Source organism: Cavia porcellus, unplaced genomic scaffold (genome assembly GCF_034190915.1).
Source record: "Cavia porcellus strain 051 isolate PalLab524CR breed Dunkin Hartley unplaced genomic scaffold, mCavPor4.1 scaffold_11, whole genome shotgun sequence".
Taxonomy (NCBI): domain Eukaryota; kingdom Metazoa; phylum Chordata; class Mammalia; order Rodentia; family Caviidae; genus Cavia; species Cavia porcellus.
The window spans coordinates 34,114,407-34,123,716 of NW_026947494.1; the positions used below are offsets into that span (position 1 = coordinate 34,114,407).

Sequence of the window (9,310 nt, forward strand, 5' to 3'; positions counted from 1 at the left end):
CAGGGAAGCATATTTTCCCAAGAATGTGTGTTTAAAAAACTTTATTCTGCTCCTCCATTTGATAGTTTGGCTGGAGATAGGGTTTTAAGCTGGAAAGAATTTCCTTGAGACTATTCAAAGTATTACTTCGCCTTCTAATTTCTCTTATGCTTTAAAACAAGTTTATTGAAGTATAAGTCACATGCAGTGAAATTCATCTGAGGTATAGTTTACTAAGTTTTAAAAATTATATAGTTACTGTGATAGCTTGGACCCCGGAATAAAATCCAAGGAAGCAAGAAATTAAGAAATTTGGAGCAAAGGCTTTATTTCCAGGCCTGGCGACGCAGCCTCCAGTAGCCAATATGGAAGGCTGTGCACCTAACAGACTAAGGATGGGGTTTTTAAAACTAAAAACCGCAAAACTGTTGACCTATTTCAGATAACATCTGGGATTCTTTATACATTCTATTGCTCTCTGCAGTTAAACGTTTTTCCTGGAACAGCACACCTTGCAGAAACATGTGGAAGGGAATTGGGGGAATTTACAAGAAGCTGAAACTTAAGTCTTTACTGGAAATGGAAATTTAATCCTATCGAAATGACGCATACAGAACAGGACAGAGGCGCATTGGTTAGAGCAAGGCCATAACATTCCCCTCTGATGTTGTGACTGAGGCCAAACCTTTGGCCTAATGTTATGGATCTTGGGGAATAAGCTCATAGGCTTGTTGACAGATCATCATCAGTTTTATGCACTGCATTTGCTATCTAATATAAACAGTCAGCTTAATGATTATACAGGGGCCCAGGGTGACTAGTAGAAGGATCATGACAAGGGAGCCAGCTAGGGTAGCTACTAAACTAGTTACCCATGGTAAGAAGGAGAACATTTGTTCCATCCATCCTGAAGTTCCCTGTCTTAGCTTTTCCCTTTCTTCAAGGCCCCTCTGGAGTTCGCCTAAGTTTTCTCTTACTATTCCAGACTTGTTAGCATATAGGCAGCATTGTTCCCCCAAAGTTAAGCATAATCCTCCTTTTTCAACTAATAGGAGATCTAACTCTCGGTGGTTTTGAAGGGCCACTTCAGCTAGCGAGTCAATCAAGCTTTCTAAAGCTTCGATAGCATCATGAATTTGTTTCATCCCCTCATCTACCTGCTGGGATAGCAAGTTATACTAATATGTACTGACTCCCAGGGAGGTGGCCACCCGCCCAATGGCTGAAAATATACTAATTCCAGCTACAATAGGAAGGACTGGGCTTCTCTTGCTTACCTGTTGGTTGGTAGAAATGAGGATCCAGGGGCTGGGGATTTAATTCAGCAGCATAAACGCCTGCCTTGCAAGCAGGCAGTTGTGAGTTCAATCCCTGGTACCAATAAAAAGGAAAAAGACAAAAAAAGAAAGAAAGAAATGAGGATCCTATTTCCTTCTTCCTTTGGATGCCAGTAAATTCTAGGTAAAATTTAGGTCAATACACAAACTTCATCTTGATCAATAACTAACTTTTTTGAGGTGATGCAGGTGTAACCATCTTGAAGTACAGGCCCACCAATGGCTTGTTGGGGCTACTATCAGGGTATGATTACCAGGCCCGGTGATGCCATAAGAACTTGTGGGATCACAGTATTCAGGGGCCATGTTGCTGGAATGATATATGCAAGTACCACTTACTCCTTCTAATTTGGTGTTTTTCCATAAGGTCTGAGGGAGTGCCATGTTGCACCTAGCTGCGCTAGGTGATGACTCATTAATGACCTTAATGAATCCCTCAAAAAAGCCGGAGGGGATCATAGGACAAACACAGCTAGCATGGGGTTGACAGACTACTCTCACTCTTGAGAGAGGTGTTGAGTAGTTTGGCCACTATTTCCAAAGGTTGAAATACATCAATCATAGAGGATATAGAAGACATTGGGGAGGGTGTCAAGGCGAGGCTGATGACAGTTGTAAATACCATAGCCCTGGTTGAAGATCTAAGTGGATGCAGAGGAGTCTGATCTGGCCTTTGAAGCGTGACTGTAGGGGCTTCATATAGGAGGGTTTATATAGGATTTCAATGTTGTTTCCTGGATCATATTCAGCTTTATAAGCCTTAATGGTATAAGTGAGTCCATCTCCTTGCCACTTTGGTTCTAATGGATTTAGGAAAGTCAACAGAACAGGATTATAGGTATGAGCGGCCTGACAGTTTTCATTTCCTATTCAATTGATAATATTTTTCAGAGCGGTAATATCCACCGAGGCCTCTGGTAACACATAACCACGCATAACAGTATTATTCTTTTGGGTCTAAGGCACAATAAGCATTATAACTAGGGTCTGGTTGGCTTTTAGGACATACATATAAGGCAATACCATCAACACCATTTCTAAAATGGTCCCAAAGAATGCAGGCTTGTTGGAGGTCATCACAGTAATTGAATTTGGTTCAGTAGCCATTCCTCTCAACTAGTTTACCATTAAAGAGTGTACATAGGTTAAGAGTAATTTGGTTTAAGTCATTCTTAGTCCTTCCCACCTCCTTTTTTGTCTTTTTGTCTGAAATAACCCAATCCCCATTTCCAGGGAGTACAACCATAATTTTTTTTTTTTTTTTTTTGTCTTTTTCGTTTTTACCAGTACCGGGGATCGAACTCACGACTGCCTGCTTGCAAGGCAGGCACTTATGCCACTGAGCTAAATCCCCAGCCCCGAGTACAACCATAATTAAGCAACAAACTATAGACTACAAACAAGGCATGATTAGCATAATCAAGAGTCCTTAATAAACTTCAACTTTGGTGGCTTACCAGTTCGGTGCACTTTCCACTGGGTGAGGTCCTCGTTGTCTGCAGTTTCTAGTGGCTTCATGTGAGTATGGTGAATCCACAGAGTCTTTCCAGCAACCTTGACTGCAGTGGGGTTACTGAGCACCACGGTGAAAGGTCCTTCCCAGCGGGATTCAAGGGTGTCGAGATGATGGCGTCACACTAAGACTGAAGTTCCCAGCTCGATGGGTGTCTTTAATGGTGTCTCTGAAGGCAGGTCCGGGTGTTTTTGTCTGAACAGCTGGTGGATGGAGGTCAGCAAAGGCTGGAGTGCCTGCAGGGACTTAATGAGATCTTGGTTAGTTATTTCAATTAATTTGTCCTCAGAGAGCCTCAGGACCAGTGGAGGGGTTCTCCCAAACATAGCTTCAAATGGGGAAATTCCAGAAATATAAGGAGTACATCTAGCTCACAGCAGAGCAAAGGGAAGAAGGCTCACCCAATTATCACCATTTCCCAAGACAGGCTTAGCTAAAGTGTTCTTGAGAGTTCAGTTCATATGTTCTACTTGCCCTGAGCTTTGTGGCCAATAGACACATTGGAGTTTCCAATTAATTTTTAATGCCTGGGCTAACTTTTGGGTGATTTGGGCTATGAAAGCCAGGCCATTATCGGACCCCATTGTTAATGGAAGGCCAAATCGAGGTATGATCTCATGCGATCGCTTTCTGGCTACCACTAAGGCTGACTCAGACTTGGTAGGGAAAGCCTCTATCCAGCCAGTAAAGGTGTCTATTAATACCAAAAGATAGCAGTGTCCCTGTAAACTGGGCTTTACCATGTCTGTAAAGTCTACTTCCCAGTGTTCTCCTGGGGCAGTTCCTCGATGCCGGGTGGTCTCCAGGGGAGAGCTTTTGGTCAGGTTTACTAACAAACACTTCGGGCATCTGGAGCTCAAAGAGGTGGTCAGTTTGGAGAGTCTTGGAATGAAAAACCTAGTTCTGAACAATTCAGCAAGTTTAGTTCCCCTTAAATGCGTGGTTTGGTGAGCCTGGTGTAGCAGCTCAAGTCCTAGTGCCTCTGGCAACAGCACTCACTTGTCTGTTAATTGGTACCAACCTCCTGGGGTGAGGAACTTTGCTCCAAGTTGAGATGATAACTGCAGGTCTTTCTTTGTGTAAACCGGTTCTGATAAGGTGGGAGGAATCAACATCAGAGCAGTTACCTCCTCGGTTAGCAACGTGGTTGCTATTCCAGAGGTCTGGTCTGCTACATTGTTTCCTAGGGTGATAGGGTCGGCTCCTGTCTGATGGGCCTTGTAATGAATAATAGCAACCCACTGAGGTAGCTAGACAGCTGCCAGCAAGTCTAGAATCTGTAGAGCATTTTTTTTTATCTTAGTTCCAGCTGAGGTTAAGAGACCTGGCTCTTGATAAATGGCTCCATGCACATGTACAGTAGCAAAAGCATATCTACTGTCAGTATAGATATTTACCCTCTTCCTGGTGGCTAACTTTAATGCTTTGGTCAAAGCAATAAGCTCAGCCTTTTAGGCTGAGGTGCCAGGCTCTAACCAACCGCTTAACCCAGAGTACCTCTTTTTCAGTGGTCACTGCTGCTCCAGCCACTCATTTGCCATCCTGGATGAAACTGCTCCTGTCGGTGAAGTAGTTATCAGCATTCCCCAAAGGCTGGTCAGTAAGATCAGCCTGTAGATTCTGCTGCATTTCGAGGAGATCAGCACACTCATGGAGAGGCACACTGTGAACTTCAGGGTTGTTGTCAGGCATAAGAATAGCTGGGTTTAAGGCTGAAGAAGTCTTGAAAATCACTGACTCTGGGTCTAGGAGCAGAGCCTGATAGTGTAGAATTCTAGCGTTTGACAGCCACTTTTCAGGAGGGGTTTTGATAAGAGTCTCTACACTGTGGGAGGTCACCACAGAAATCTTTTGTCCAAAAGTGAGTTTCTTAGCTTCTTTAAGTAACATTGCCACAGCAGCTAGCATTCTCAGGCAGAGGGGCCATCCTCCTGCCACCAGATCAAGTCTTTTGGAGAGGTAGGCTTTAGGTCTCTTCCAAGGGCTGATGTCCTGGGTTAGGACTCCTTTGGCAATGCCCCTGAGTTCATCTATGAACAAGGTGAATGGCGTGGTAATGTCAGGGAGCCTAGGGCTGGGCTCTCTGTCAAGGCTGGCTTGAGCTGCTGGAAGGCCTGTTTACATTCATCAGTCCAGTTCAGTGAATTCTGAGTTTCTCCCTTAAGGGAGTCATACAGGGGGCGAGCTATTTCAGTAAAATTTAGAATCCATAGCCTACAGTATCCAGCCACCCCCAGAAACTCCTGTACTTGTTTTTTAGTTTCTGGGGTTGGAATCTGCAATATGGCTTGAATTCTTTCTTTGGATAGCTCCCCCCCCCCCATAACTTGTAGCCCAAATAAGTCACAGTTTGGCAACACAATTGGGCTTTCTTGGCCAAAACCTTATAACCTAATCATCCCAAAGGTTTTAGTAGCTCCCCTATCACCTCTTGACAGGACTCTAAGGTGGATGAGGCTACCAGCAGGTCGCCCACATATTGTAGAAGCATTACCTTGGGGTGTTCTTCACGAAAACCCAAGAGATCTCAAGCCAAAGCCTCCTCAAAAAGGGTGGGCGAGTTTTTAAAACCCTATGATAACTGAGTTCAAGTCAGTTGTTCCGTGACCCCAGAATCTGGGTCGGTCCATTCAAAGGCAAAAATGGGTTGATTCACCAGGGCGAGAGGTAGGGTGAAGAAGGCATCCTTGAGGTCCAATACGGAGTACCAGGTGCACTCTGGGTTGAAGAGGCTGAGTACAGTGTAGGGGTTAGGCACTGTTGGATATAGAGTCAATATCCATCTGTTGACCTCCCGGAGATCTTGCACAGGACAATAGTCAGCTGTCCCTGGCTTCTGGACTGGAAGCAGGGGCTTGTTCCAAGGGGAGACCCAAGGGATGAGGATACCATTTTCTTTTAGTCTCTTTATATGAACTTTAATTTCCTTTTGAGCTTGGAGACTTATTGGATATTGAAGCAAACAAATAGAGCACGCCTGGGGTAGGAGCTCTACTACAAGGGGCAATTGGTTGACTGCTAGACCTGGAGGGTTAGTTTCAGCCCAGGCCCTGGGGATTTCTTGTCTCCATTTTTCTAATAATTTTAATTCTAAGTCTGCAAGCAACAACTTAGGAGGATCAGTCAAATTTTGCAGCAGACTGTAATTTTCTCCCTCCAGAACCAAGGCCAAAACTCTAATACTCACTTCAGGAATTTGGGTTGAGTCTGTTCCCAATCTTAATTTTGGCTCATCTGTTAATAAGTCAATTTGTACTTGGAACTTATGAAGGAGGTCTCATCATAGGAGGGGGTCTGGACACTCTGGTACCCATAAGAAATCATGTGGGACTAACTTACGGCCTGTTGAGCCAAGCTAGCAGTCACCTCTGGGTATGATCTTCATCCCCCTGTGGCTCCTATTACATTAACTGAGTCTTTGGTCAATTTTCCCAAGGGTTGGTTCAGTACAGAATAGGTGGCTCCTGTATCTACCAGGAAGTCCACCGGATGCCCACCCCGCACTTGAAGGGTTATCTGGGGCTCTGGGGGATGGGGCAGTGAGCCCTGACCTGCTCATTGTTGAGACAACAAGGTTTTTGCTTCTCTTTCTAATTTAGCCTTTAACTTTGGACAATCTTTTTACCAATGTCCCATTTCCTTGCAATATGCACATTGTTCCTTATCTAGTAGAGGTCGTTGTCCCTGAGCTTCCTTCTTATTGGTACTGGCTGGCTTTTTAGTTTCTCTCTCACAGAGCAATTCTAACACCTTGGTCATCTTGTTTGGTAGCTTCTTGTAAATTCTATCTGTCCTCAAAGACTTTTGTGCTATCTCTATTAATTGGCTGAGGGGCATTCCCTCAAATCCCTCAAGCTTCTGTAATTTTCTCCTAACATCAGGGGCCGACTGGGACATGAAAGCAATATTAATTGCTTGTGCGTTTTCAGGTGCCATTGGATTAATTGGCATATGTAATCTATATGCCTCTAGGAGGCACTCTAAAAACATAGCAGGCGATTCATTGGCTAATTGTCTTACCTCAGTCACTCGAGATAAATTGGTAGGCTTCTTGGAGGCAGCATGGAGCACGTCTAGATGCCTCAGGCGATAATCATCGAGAGCCCTCTTACCTCTGTCTGTATTGGGGTTCCAGTCAGGTCGGGAGGAAGGGAACATGTGTTCGATTCTCTGCCGATTGGTGGATGTAGATCCGTCTAGGTCTTGGACTCCTTTTTGCCCAAGAGTGCAAATGCACAGTCTCTCTTCAGCTGTGAAGAGGATGCGCATGATCTGTTGGCGATCATCCCAAGTGGGGCAAAGGGTGAAGAATACAGATTCTAAAAGGTTAATCAGAGTTTCAGGATTCTTAGAAAATGGAGGGTTTGAGGCTTTCCAATTATAGACTTCTGAAAATGAGAAAGGATGTACACAAACACTGAGCCCCTGTCTGGCCGAGGGACCTCCCGTAATGGACAAAGCGGAGCCACCTCAGAGCTTTGCTCTGAAGACACCTCAGGCCGCAGGTGAGAGCAGGTGTGAACAGGATATGGCGGGATGGAGCAGTGGAATCAGATTGGGGGTCAGTGGTGGCGTACAGGGGAGGCAGCGGGAGTGCCTCCAGCTGGTCAAGGGGGTCTTCTTTGGAGGACAGGACGGAGGCATGGTAGGTTCAGAGGGTGGCTTCTCGAGTTTTACTTTCGGTTTGAGGGCTGCAATGACTCTGTCGCGAGAGGGCTTAATCCAGGAAGGGGCATCATAAATTATGTCTATCCAGATCTGAATATAGACAATTTGGTCAGGGTGAGCAGGGGGCCCAAAAACATACCAGCGAGCAGCTTGTGCTGTCTCCATGTTAAAAGACCTAGAGAGGGGCTAGACCCCCTGGGTTCCTAACAACCATTCCTATGTGACAAAAGTTGTTAATCTGGCTTTATGAATTCTTTCCCCATATCTCTCAGGCTGCCACTTGAATTCCTTGAAGTGATCATGCACAAGGCTAAGGGGTGTGCTGGATTTAGATTCAGTTTGCCCCATGGCCAGCAAAGATGTCAGTTCTTTTTTTCTGTGGGAAAGTCTAAGAGACAAAAATAAGATTAGGAGGAAGAGAAAGAACAACAATGAGATGAAAATAATGGTCAAAATCCTTTTGTCCATTTGGGCTCATAGAAGGGGTTCGTAGGAGAAAATGTTCTGTTAGGTTTGGGAAACCAAAAGGAGAACAGTTAGACCAAATAGACATACAGACAGACATACAAGACAAGACAAGCTACAGCAAAAATGACCTTTGCTCAAAAATTAGTCAAATTTTTGAGCTTTGGAGGAATTAACAAATTAACCAGTGGAGCAGTTCCCCACCTGGGCAGGGTCACAAACGGATGAAATTCATCCCAAAAACCACACAAACAGGTGAAATTTATCCCAAAAAACAATTGACTCTGTCCTCAGGAGGTCCTTGCTCCCCAAATTGAGGGCATCCCCTCCAAAAGTACAAATTGACCACAAAACCTCCAGAGTACTTATGTTTAGGTGTTCAGAATTGAGTCAGGGGTCTTGCTGCCATCCCAGACAAGCCCACAAATGTGATAGCTTGGACCCCAGAATAAAATCCAAAGAAGCAAGAAATTAAGAAATTAAGAAATTAAGAAAGGCTTTATTTCCAGGCCAGGGGACACAGCCTCCAGTAGCCAGTATGGAAGACTGCACGCCTCACAGGCTAAGGGCAAGGTTTTTAAAGCTAAAAAAACCCACAAAGCTTTTGACCTATTTCAGATAACATCTGGGATTCTTGGTACATTCCATTGCTCTCTGCAGTTAAACATTTTTCCTGGAACAGCACACCTTGCAGAAACATGTGGAAGGGAATTGGGGGGATTTACAAGAGGCTGAAACTTAAGTCTTTACTGGAAATGGAAATTTAATCCTATCGAAACAACACAGACAGAACAGGACGGAGGCGTGTTGGTTAGAGCCATAACAGCTATGTAACCACTATCACAATGAAAATATAGAATATGTCTTTCACTTGCCCCCAAAATTCTCTGAAACATTTTTGATTATTGTCTTTTTCAGAGTGTTATATGGGGGGAGGAGCAAAGATGGCAAATAGATAACAACTGACTACAGAAGCTCCCTGAGATAGTCAGCTTAGAATTCAACATAAGACAGAGTAGGGAGTCCTAAACAGAGGGAGATGAATTCTCTCATCCCAAGAAGAAATTAAGGTCACTTGCTGATCATCCAAAGTCCCGCCGCAACCATCCGAGGTCCCACTGACTGGCCAGGGTCCCATCGTGACTTGCTGAGCTGCCCAAGATCCCGCTGCTTTGACTCACTGGAGGCACAGTTACATTGGGTTTGAGGGTCAGCAAGCTGAATGGAGAGCTGAGTTGGCAGGGTGCCTACATCCACCTGTGGTGAGTGATGGGAGTGGAGCCATTCCACAAATAGGGGGGCTCCAGCAGATGACATTCTGGGACCGGACAGGACTGGCAAGTACAAG

The 9,310-nt window shown here is 44.8% G+C and overlaps 1 long non-coding RNA gene across 1 annotated transcript; it reads right to left on the bottom strand.

Annotated features, from left to right (window-relative positions):
* Positions 1 to 282: 282 nt before the first annotated feature.
* LOC134478081 (uncharacterized) lies at positions 283 to 5,143 on the bottom strand. The gene is made up of 2 exons (XR_010050453.1): positions 2,774 to 5,143; positions 283 to 1,350 (listed from the first exon to the last, which is right to left on the bottom strand). It is a non-coding gene; the product is annotated as an uncharacterized LOC134478081 (long non-coding RNA).
* Between the last annotated feature and the right edge of the window lie 4,167 nt (positions 5,144 to 9,310).